The sequence below is a fragment of the Quercus suber genome, unplaced genomic scaffold (genome assembly GCF_002906115.3).
Source record: "Quercus suber isolate HL8 unplaced genomic scaffold, Cork oak 2.0 scaffold_841, whole genome shotgun sequence".
NCBI classification, from domain to species: Eukaryota; Viridiplantae; Streptophyta; class Magnoliopsida; order Fagales; family Fagaceae; genus Quercus; species Quercus suber.
Window position 1 is genome coordinate 43,270 of NW_027070271.1, and position 9,009 is coordinate 52,278.

The window sequence follows — 9,009 nt, forward strand, 5'->3', positions numbered from 1 at the left end:
AAGCCAGACGCGCATCTATAGGGGTGTGCATAGGTCGGGTTGGGTCGGGTTGAAGGAATTTTTTGACCCAATTCACCATGGTGGGTCAAAAAAAATTCAACCCAACCCACATGGGTCGGGTTGAACCCATGGGTTTGACAAATTATTATTATTATTATTATTATTATTATTAAATTTATTAAATATATTATTATTAGTATAAAAAAAAAATTTATTAAATATATAATATATTTTTAATATATATAAAATATGGGTGGGTCGGGTTAGGTTTGGTGGGTTTGTAATTTTATGACCCATACCCAACCCGACCCGCTATAAAAAAATTTTGTGACCTAACGCAACCCACCAAGCCTTAAAAACCGACCCAACCCAGCAGGTTGGGTCGGGTCGGGTTTGACGGGTTGGTGGGTTTTCTGCACACCTCGGCGTTTGGCCTTTTTTTTTGGCACGTGAAAATGAGACAAAACAGCTACTGTGCATGAACAGTAGCTGAAAATGTTGACTTTTCCACCTTTTCAATACAAATTTTACTATTCATAGACTCACAAATTTTATTTTTAAGCAACTTTTTTATTAAAAATGGGTCTTACGGTTCTATTAACACATTTAAAAATTATTTTGCTACAGTGTTTTTCAGTTTTCAGTTTTAGTTTTCAGTTTTTAGCTGTATTCAAACGGACTCATAGTATGTGTTTGGATAACACTGAAAGTTGCGGTTGCGTTTTCTATTTCACGTTTCGGATTTTTTTTTTCAACGCATGAACAGTAAAATCACTATGCATGAGACAATTATTACTGTTTATGCACTGTAGCAGCACTGTTTATGCATTAAAAAAATATTAAAAATGGGTCACATGGTATTATTTACACTTTTAAAAATTATTTTGCTACAGTGTTTTCAGTAACAATTATTTTTCAGCAACAATAAATTGTATTCAAACGGACCCTTAGTGTGAGTTTGGTTTAGAAACTCGAACCGTACGATTCAACTGGGTTAATCAGAAACAGTCCTTCAAAATGGTTTTTTTCTTTAACTCTAAAAACTGGCATATACAGAAAAGGCAGTGAACCGTGCGAACCACGATTGAACCTCCCGGGTTTGAAAACTGTGGACAAATCTTGCGGGTTCAGTTCGGAGCTTTTCTTTCTTCCTTTTTTGGTACTTAAAGGCTCAGCCATTGTTGAATCTTTATTCTGCAACCTTAGACCTTCAGATTGCACCATCATTTCATCTTATTCTTCTTCTCACTCTTGCTCTCTCTATCATGGTTTTCGCCGACTGTTGTTTCTTCATTCTTCTCTAATCTCTTTGCGTTTTTTACTTTTTTGCGATTGTTCATTTTGCATTTTTCTCTCACCCCGTGTTTTGCTTTTGCCTTTGTACTCTTGAGTCTTTTGGTCTACTGACTCTACTCTGCATGATCGACAACTTGCTTTCCTGTCACCCATTAAATACTTGCTGTCAACCACTCTCTTTTGAAAATGTTATTGGGTTTTGTTCTTTATTTAATCAAATATTTTAATGGTTTGCCTAGATACTCTTCTAGCTTTTGTTTTTGTTTATTTTTTATTTCAAAAATTTTCATAAATGGTTGACTAGTCAAAAGGGCTTGGGCTTGACAAATTATTGGGTAGTCAAATGGGCTTGGTAATGGTTTAAGATAAATTAGAAACAAGCTCCTATAAAAAGAGTATAATATTAAGCCCTAACAAAAATTATTTATGTTTGCTTAGAATTTAATATTTCTTATTTTCCTAATGAAAGTTATGATATATAAAAGAAAATATTTTAAAGATAAATATTTATTTTTAGTTGAACCATTAGACTCATTTTTTTTCTTCTATTTTTTTACTAATTTAATGTTTATTTATATTTTAAATAATTATTAAATTAATTATGATGTCATTACGGTTCGATCTTGGTTTAACTTTGGTTCAATTTCAAAAATTTCTAACCTCTTCTTTTTACGATTCATTGAACGGTTCGAGTTTCAAAATTATTAGTGTGAGTTCGTGGATGAATTGACAATACCTAGGTGGAAGGGATTGAAAATGGAATCGAGAATAGAAAATTGAACATGGTTGGGGGCGAATTAACTTCAATAAATCGTTACATGATTTTATTATTTCTCCTACCAAATTACATCGAGTATGAAGCAGTGATGAGGTAATTGCTTGCACCGTTTGAAGCCTACGGAATCAAGGTCAAAGCACTCAATTTTGTAATATTAATTTCAATGAAAAATGTATTTCTTACGTAAGAAATTTTAAAATTTTCTTATAATGTGTAACTCCTGTCTTTGTATTTATAATGTGGATAATATCACCATAATATATCATTTTGTAACAAGTTTGTGTGCAAATTTTCTAAGCATTACTGCGTTTATTTACATTTACCTTGTTAATTCCACTTTGTGTGTTTTATTATCAAGCATTGGATTAACGTATTTGTTGGATATGAACTAGAAAAGAAAAAAAAGAAGAAAAAAAAGAAAGAAGTTCAAAAAGTTGTGAAATTGAAAAGTTTGTTGATAATGGACAGTTAGCGTGCGTTTGGATAAGAATGAAAAATTAAAATTATTTCACTATTCAGTTTATTTTTGTTACTATTCATGGATCCCACTGCACTTTTTGGCACTATTCATGGGTTTCATTGTACTATTTCAACTAACTTTTACTTTTATTTATAGTACTTTGAACAATAAATTTTCAGTTTCAGTAAAATAAGTGGTATCTAAACACACTTTTAATGCAAGACAAATGTAATAATTTCGTCAAAAATCATGGCTTCTGGAATAATTTTATTTTGAAACTAAGGTTAAAACTTCATTTTGGAAAAAGACCTAAAAAAGGTTTCTAAAACATGCATTGTTTGCAAAGAAGTTGATTCCAATGATGACCATTCAAGTTCTATTTCAGTAGCTACTATTGTGAATCCATGGTGTATGGATTGTTCCCTTTCAAACAATTATGAAGATATCAAAGAGTGCTCTAGAGAAGATGCTATGGCAGATTGGTATTCTGCACCAATCTTTGATGAGTACCATGATGAAGTTCAAGAGCCAACTTATGATGAGGAATCAGAAGTTCATTTAAATGAAGAAAGATGGTGATTGTGGTGCTGAAAATTTTGACATCTAATCAGCGATGACTACCCAAGAAGATGAACTTTCTTATTCTATGGTTGCTATGGGAAAGGATGTGGAACCAGCAACTTATGTTCCGAGTGGAGTTCAATAACTCTAGATGAGGTTCTTGCTGGTTTGCCTCCACTTTGTGACATTCAACACCACATTGAGTTCATTACAGGTGTTATTCTTCCTCTTTTTCCTCATTATAGAATGCCACCTTATGAACATGTTGAAGTAGCAAAAGAAGTTATAGAATTGTTGAAAAGGGACTTGATTGTGGAGTCTCTTAGTCCTTCTGTTGTTTCAATCTTATTAACTTCCAAAAGGACTAAAACTTGGAGGATGTGTTTTGATGATACTAGGGCTGATTTGCTTGATGAATTGTTTTGTGCTAAGGTATTTTTTAAAATTGACTTAGGCAACAACTGTCATCATATAAGAAAGAGAGAATATGGTGAATGGAAGACAACATTTAAAATCAGAGTTGACCTCTATGAATGGCTTGTTTTGCTGTTTAGGTTGTCTAATGCAACTAGTAGTTTCATGAGGATAATAACTCAAAATTTGAAAAATCTTGTGAGAAAGTATGTGGTGATGTGTCTTGATGATGTCTTGATTGACATGAAAGGCAGAATTCAGCACTTAAAGCATTTTCCTTGTGTTTTTCAAATGCTTCAAGGAAGTTAGTTGTTTATCAATCTTGGGATATGCTTATTGTTGATTGATCAAGTTGTGTTTTTAGTAGATGATGTAAGTGCAGTTGGCATACACTTGAAGGTAAAAAGGAAGAAGGCTATTCTTGATTGGCTTACTCCTAAAAAACTGATTGATGTGATATGTTTTCAGGTCTTATCTTCATTATACAGTCGCTTCATCAAAACTTTCAATTCCATTACTACTTTGATGATGGATGCTTGGAAGAAAAAAGAGTTCCATTGGACTAGCAGAGCCAAAAGAAGTATATAGTAGTTGAAGTTTGGAGTTGTTGTTGAAGCTCATTTACTAGCACTACCAGAACTTTCTAGTGCAACTCAAGTGGAGTGTGATGACTCTTGCGTGGGCATAGGTGTGGTGTTTATGTAGGAAAGGAGGCCAGGTGCTTATTTCAGTGGCAAGTTCAGTGATTTGAAGCTGGACTATTCGATTTACTAGGAGTTGTTTGCTATTGTCAAAGCTTTAGGGGCAACAAGAACATATTTTCATTGGAGTGGAGTTTGTCCTCTATTCTGATCATAAGGTTATCAGGTTTCTAAAGGTGCAAAAGAAACTCAATCCAAGGCATATAAGCTGTGTTTTTTACTTTAAGAAGTTTTCTTTGGTTTCACAACATAAAGATAGTTCATTAATCCAAATGGCTAATTCATTGAGGCAAAGATAGGGTTTGATGGATATTATTTCTTGTGAGATCATTGGCCTTAATCTCACACTAGATTGTTATGCAGTTGATTCTTTCTTATCTAAGGTGCTGAATGATGTAGGAAATGGAAAGAGTCAAGCGTACTTGATGATTGGTGACTTTCTCTTTAGGGGAAATTGGCTATGCCAACCTGAAGGAGCTGTGGAATAGTTTGAAGAACTACTTGTTGGTGGATTTTGTGGAGATTTTGATCAAGGCAAAATGAAACTCTTGTGAAGAAAAGATACTACCTTTGGCTATACTTGAAGAGTGATGTTGCTCAATTTATACGAAGATGTCTTGGATATCAAGTGGCCAAGGGAGGAGTCCAAAATACATGTTCATATTTGTTCTTATAGATTCCTAATACTCATTGGGAGCATTTTTCTATAGGCTTTGTTCTTAAATTGCCTAGACGGCATGGTTGTCATTGCATTTTTGTTGAGGTTGTTTGATTTTTGAAGAAGGTTCGTATCATACCATGTAAGAACTCTATTGATACATCTCATGTAGCAGCTTTGTTTTCCAAAGATGAGTTTCAGTCGAATGGAGTTCTTGAGTCCCATCACTTCATATTGTGCATGACTTTGTTTGTTATTGGAGAATACTTTGGAAGCTCTTAAGTGGCAGATTGCATTTCTTTAGTGCTTTCTATTCTCAAGTTGATGGTCACTCAAAAGTTATGAATAGATATCTTGGGAATTTGCTAAGAAGTTCAAAAGGAGAGAATTCAAGGAAATGAGAGTTTGTTATTCCTTAAGATATGAAGCCTCCATTTGAAGTTGTTCATGGCAGAAATCTAATTCATGTTATTGTTCTCTTACCTTTCTCCAATCAAGTCAGAGTAAGTATGAAGGCTAATGCTCATAGAAGAAGCTTGGAGTTTCAAGAGGATAATTTGCTATAGATTTTCCTGGCTGGTGTTTGTAAGAAACTTGAGCATGGAAAGTCTGGTTCATGTGGAATAATGATGAAGTTGGCAGAAACAATTTGGGATGATTTGAATTTAAACTCAAGGACGAGTTTTTCTCAAGATGGGGAGTATGACACAAGAGTAAAGTAGTAGCTACAAACATGGTGGCATGAGGAGTATCCGAATAAGCCTACAACCCAATCCAATCAGTTTCTTAAGCCCAACCATGTTGATTTTCAAGCCTAGCAAATAAAGCCATTATTTGCCCAATAATTCAAAAGATATTTGAAGTCATTTTCTCCAAGAAGTCAAAGAGTATTTAATGTTGGTTTCTTAATATTCGGCCATTGTATTTTGTTCCTCTTGACACTAGAGTGTCCCAAGTTCCAACCGGAGTGTCCTAAGATCCGATAAGGCCAATTTGATGACAGTTCGGCCCAAAAAGATTTCCTTAAAGATCAAATAACAACCCATTATTTTAAAACATTTTTTTAATTATTAATAAATTCAATTTGTTTTTATTTAGTGTCTCCTAGGATGAATTGGACTTTGTTTTATTTTTCCTAGGCAAGCGAGTAATTTATTGTGTTTCTAAGTTTGTAAGAGTCATATCTGACTTTGGTCAGATGAAGTGAAAGTATTTATTATTATTTTCGTTTTCCTATGCTTGGGGGGCTGTTCCAAGCTCTATTTAAGCCTTTGGCTGAATCAAATAAAAATCAAAGAATGTATTTTCAAAATTAAAAACCTTGTGTTTTCCAGAAGATCGATTTCTTCTAGATTATCTCTTGTCCCTTGGGTGGCGAGAATCAATTTTTGCTTGGGTGGTGTTAATTTGTATCCCATAGAGTGGTGAGCCAAAATAGTTCTATATCCTTAGCTAAATTTCTTGGGGTGGTGCTATCTGTATCCCTTTAGGTTTACTTAGGAAGTGAGCTTATCTATCCTTTTAAATTATTGAGTGTTTTTTCTTATCTCATAAAACTAGAAAATCAAAATATATTCATCTAGTCTATTTCCATTTATTATATCAATTAAGTTTGGGTTGCCCTTTATGAAACCGGTATCAGTTGGGTAGTTAGACATCGTGGTACATGATAAATTCTACAAGACACTTTCAAGATAAAAAAAGTCCCAAATTAAAATCCTACAAGAGACCTTCAAGATAAAAAAAGCACATTTTCTTTTATTTAAATGTTCTTAAGAAAATCTTTAAGTCCATTTTAATGAAGGCCCCATTACAAATTCACTCCATTTCCTCTTATGAGCCTTGCCCCTAGTTTCATAGGGCTTGGTCCATTTAAAAATGCTCTCATCTTACACTCACAGGCTTCCATTAGAATGTGCTTATAGACTTCCACACCTTTGTCTCAAATATGGGCCAATAATGCATTATTCACCTTTGCGCTCTTCATTTTTCATTCATTTCATTCATTTTTTTTTTCTTGAAGTAGCCTTCTAGTTATAATACATAATGACCTTCCTCTCAAGGTCCAACAATCTCACATCATCTTGGCCTTTACATACAATAAAGAGGCCTAAGACTAGAGAGATTCATTGACTTTGTAGGATTTTGGATATTAGGCCCATAACATATTTGTTACCTTAAGCCCAAGACTTTCTTTTCAAAAGGTGTCAATTTAGGCATATGATAGCATATGAGCTATGGCCCTATGAAGTATGAACCTTTCAAGTTAAGATATACCTTTGGCCTTTGAGGTAAGCCTCTTATATGTGAGATACTTCTTTTCTTTTCATCCCAAAGTCTTAAGGTATGCCATAACTTTTGCATCATCCTTCCAATTTTAATCTTTTATTTTTCCTTTATAATTAGGTGATCACAAGATATATGGTTGAACAAACAAGAGAAATAAAAGGTACATTTTTTTGATAGAATTTGGGATGTCTCTATGTGTGGGTAAGCTTCTTAAAGCTAAAGTGGTAGATCAGTAGGTAACTCATAACTAGGTGGCCATTATTCCAACCATGGGCCTAAGTGGACCCTATATGGATGGTGGAAAAATCTTTAGTGTACTCAAAGACCATCATAGACAATGACACAATTGTGAGTTGGTGGGATGAATTTCAGAAAGTTTTGGCCCTAAATGGAGCCTCCACTTCCTTACTTATCTCCAACCATGGTAAAGGGACAAAGACCCAAGTGAGAGTGTGTGTGAAACCATATTAAAAAAAGCCTTTTTCAAGATTAGGAAATGGAACACATTGGAATCAAATTTCTTTATCACTAGTGGAGTTGCCACTGTGGGTGCAAGCGCCTGCAATGAGTTTGTCTCCTCGTGAGAAGTGCGTCTTGACTTAAGGTGGACCGGGTGGAGTGTGAAAATGGAGTTGCGATCTAGATTAGGTCTAGGAACCATATATAGAGCATCATTGTGTAAGGACTGATTTTTACTAGAGCACGTGTTCGAAATTTAGGTATGGGGATGGGAAGGTGTTAGGCACCCGACCTCACCCGACCCGTAGATCGGCCTCCACTCATTGTGTTTCAAATTCTAATCCCCTTAAAGGGTTCTAATAGGTTATTCTTAATCTCTCTCTCTCTCTCTCTCTCACACACACACACACACACTAACATGCATCTAAACACATATCATGACTTATCATCCCAAGAACCTAGCATTCATTTATATGGCATTCATATATTCATTTATTCAAGGGTAACATACACATCACATGGTTGTAGCATCAATAAAGCATTAACACAAGCAATCAAGTATTCAAGCATGGCATCATGACATCCATTAAACATATTATTCATATTCATCCAACAACTCCTATTAAACAATCAAATGCATGTTCCTATTTGCATGCATGACTTACCTCACTGTACTATAGCACCTATGCATCAATGCATATTCATTTTCATATGCATGTTGATAGTGTTCATCAAGCTTAAAACCCTAATCATGTAATCTAAGCTAAAACAAGTAAAACAAATTATTCCTACGGTTCTAAGACCTAATTAGCAAAATCTATTTGAATAGGAACTAAAACATGCATTTAAATATATAGGAAAGCAAGAAAAAATTGTAGACACCTCATGTTGTACCCCTTACGACTTAAGCCCCTGTTCCCCAATGACGATAACATTGGAAGGTCTAAGGCTGATCTAGGGCCTAACTATGGAAACTCTTTAGTTGAAAGATGCTTCTGTAAGAAAGAAAAACCTAGTAGAAAACCTAAGGGTTCGTATGCGGTCTTCAGCCTACGTATGTATCCTTAACCCTTGCGTATGTAGCTAGGGATTTAGGATTTCTGTAAGGAAATTTTTTTACTCAAAATGTAGCAAAGGAATCCCACATTGCTTGATGTTGTCTCTGCCCTTCTTTGAACACTATAAAAAGCCTTGCTGCCCTTTTCCCAAAAACACATAGAATCTACTCCAAAAAAGTGATTCAAGAGAAGCTCTTTACTTTGAAAAGCATCCTAAACTAAAGTTTTTGGCGGGGACGTATTTTTGTACAAATCCTTGTAGTTAAACTTATTAATCTTCTAGGGTTTTTTTTTTTTTTTTTTTTTTTTTTTTTTTTTTTTTTTTTTTTTTTTTT

At 34.4% G+C, this 9,009-nt stretch overlaps 1 long non-coding RNA gene across 1 annotated transcript; it reads left to right on the forward strand.

Annotated features, from left to right (window-relative positions):
* Positions 1-2,873: 2,873 nt before the first annotated feature.
* On the forward strand, positions 2,874-5,978 carry LOC136065059 (uncharacterized). The gene is made up of 2 exons (XR_010626703.1): positions 2,874-3,309; positions 3,978-5,978. It is a non-coding gene; the product is annotated as an uncharacterized LOC136065059 (long non-coding RNA).
* Positions 5,979-9,009: the final 3,031 nt, after the last annotated feature.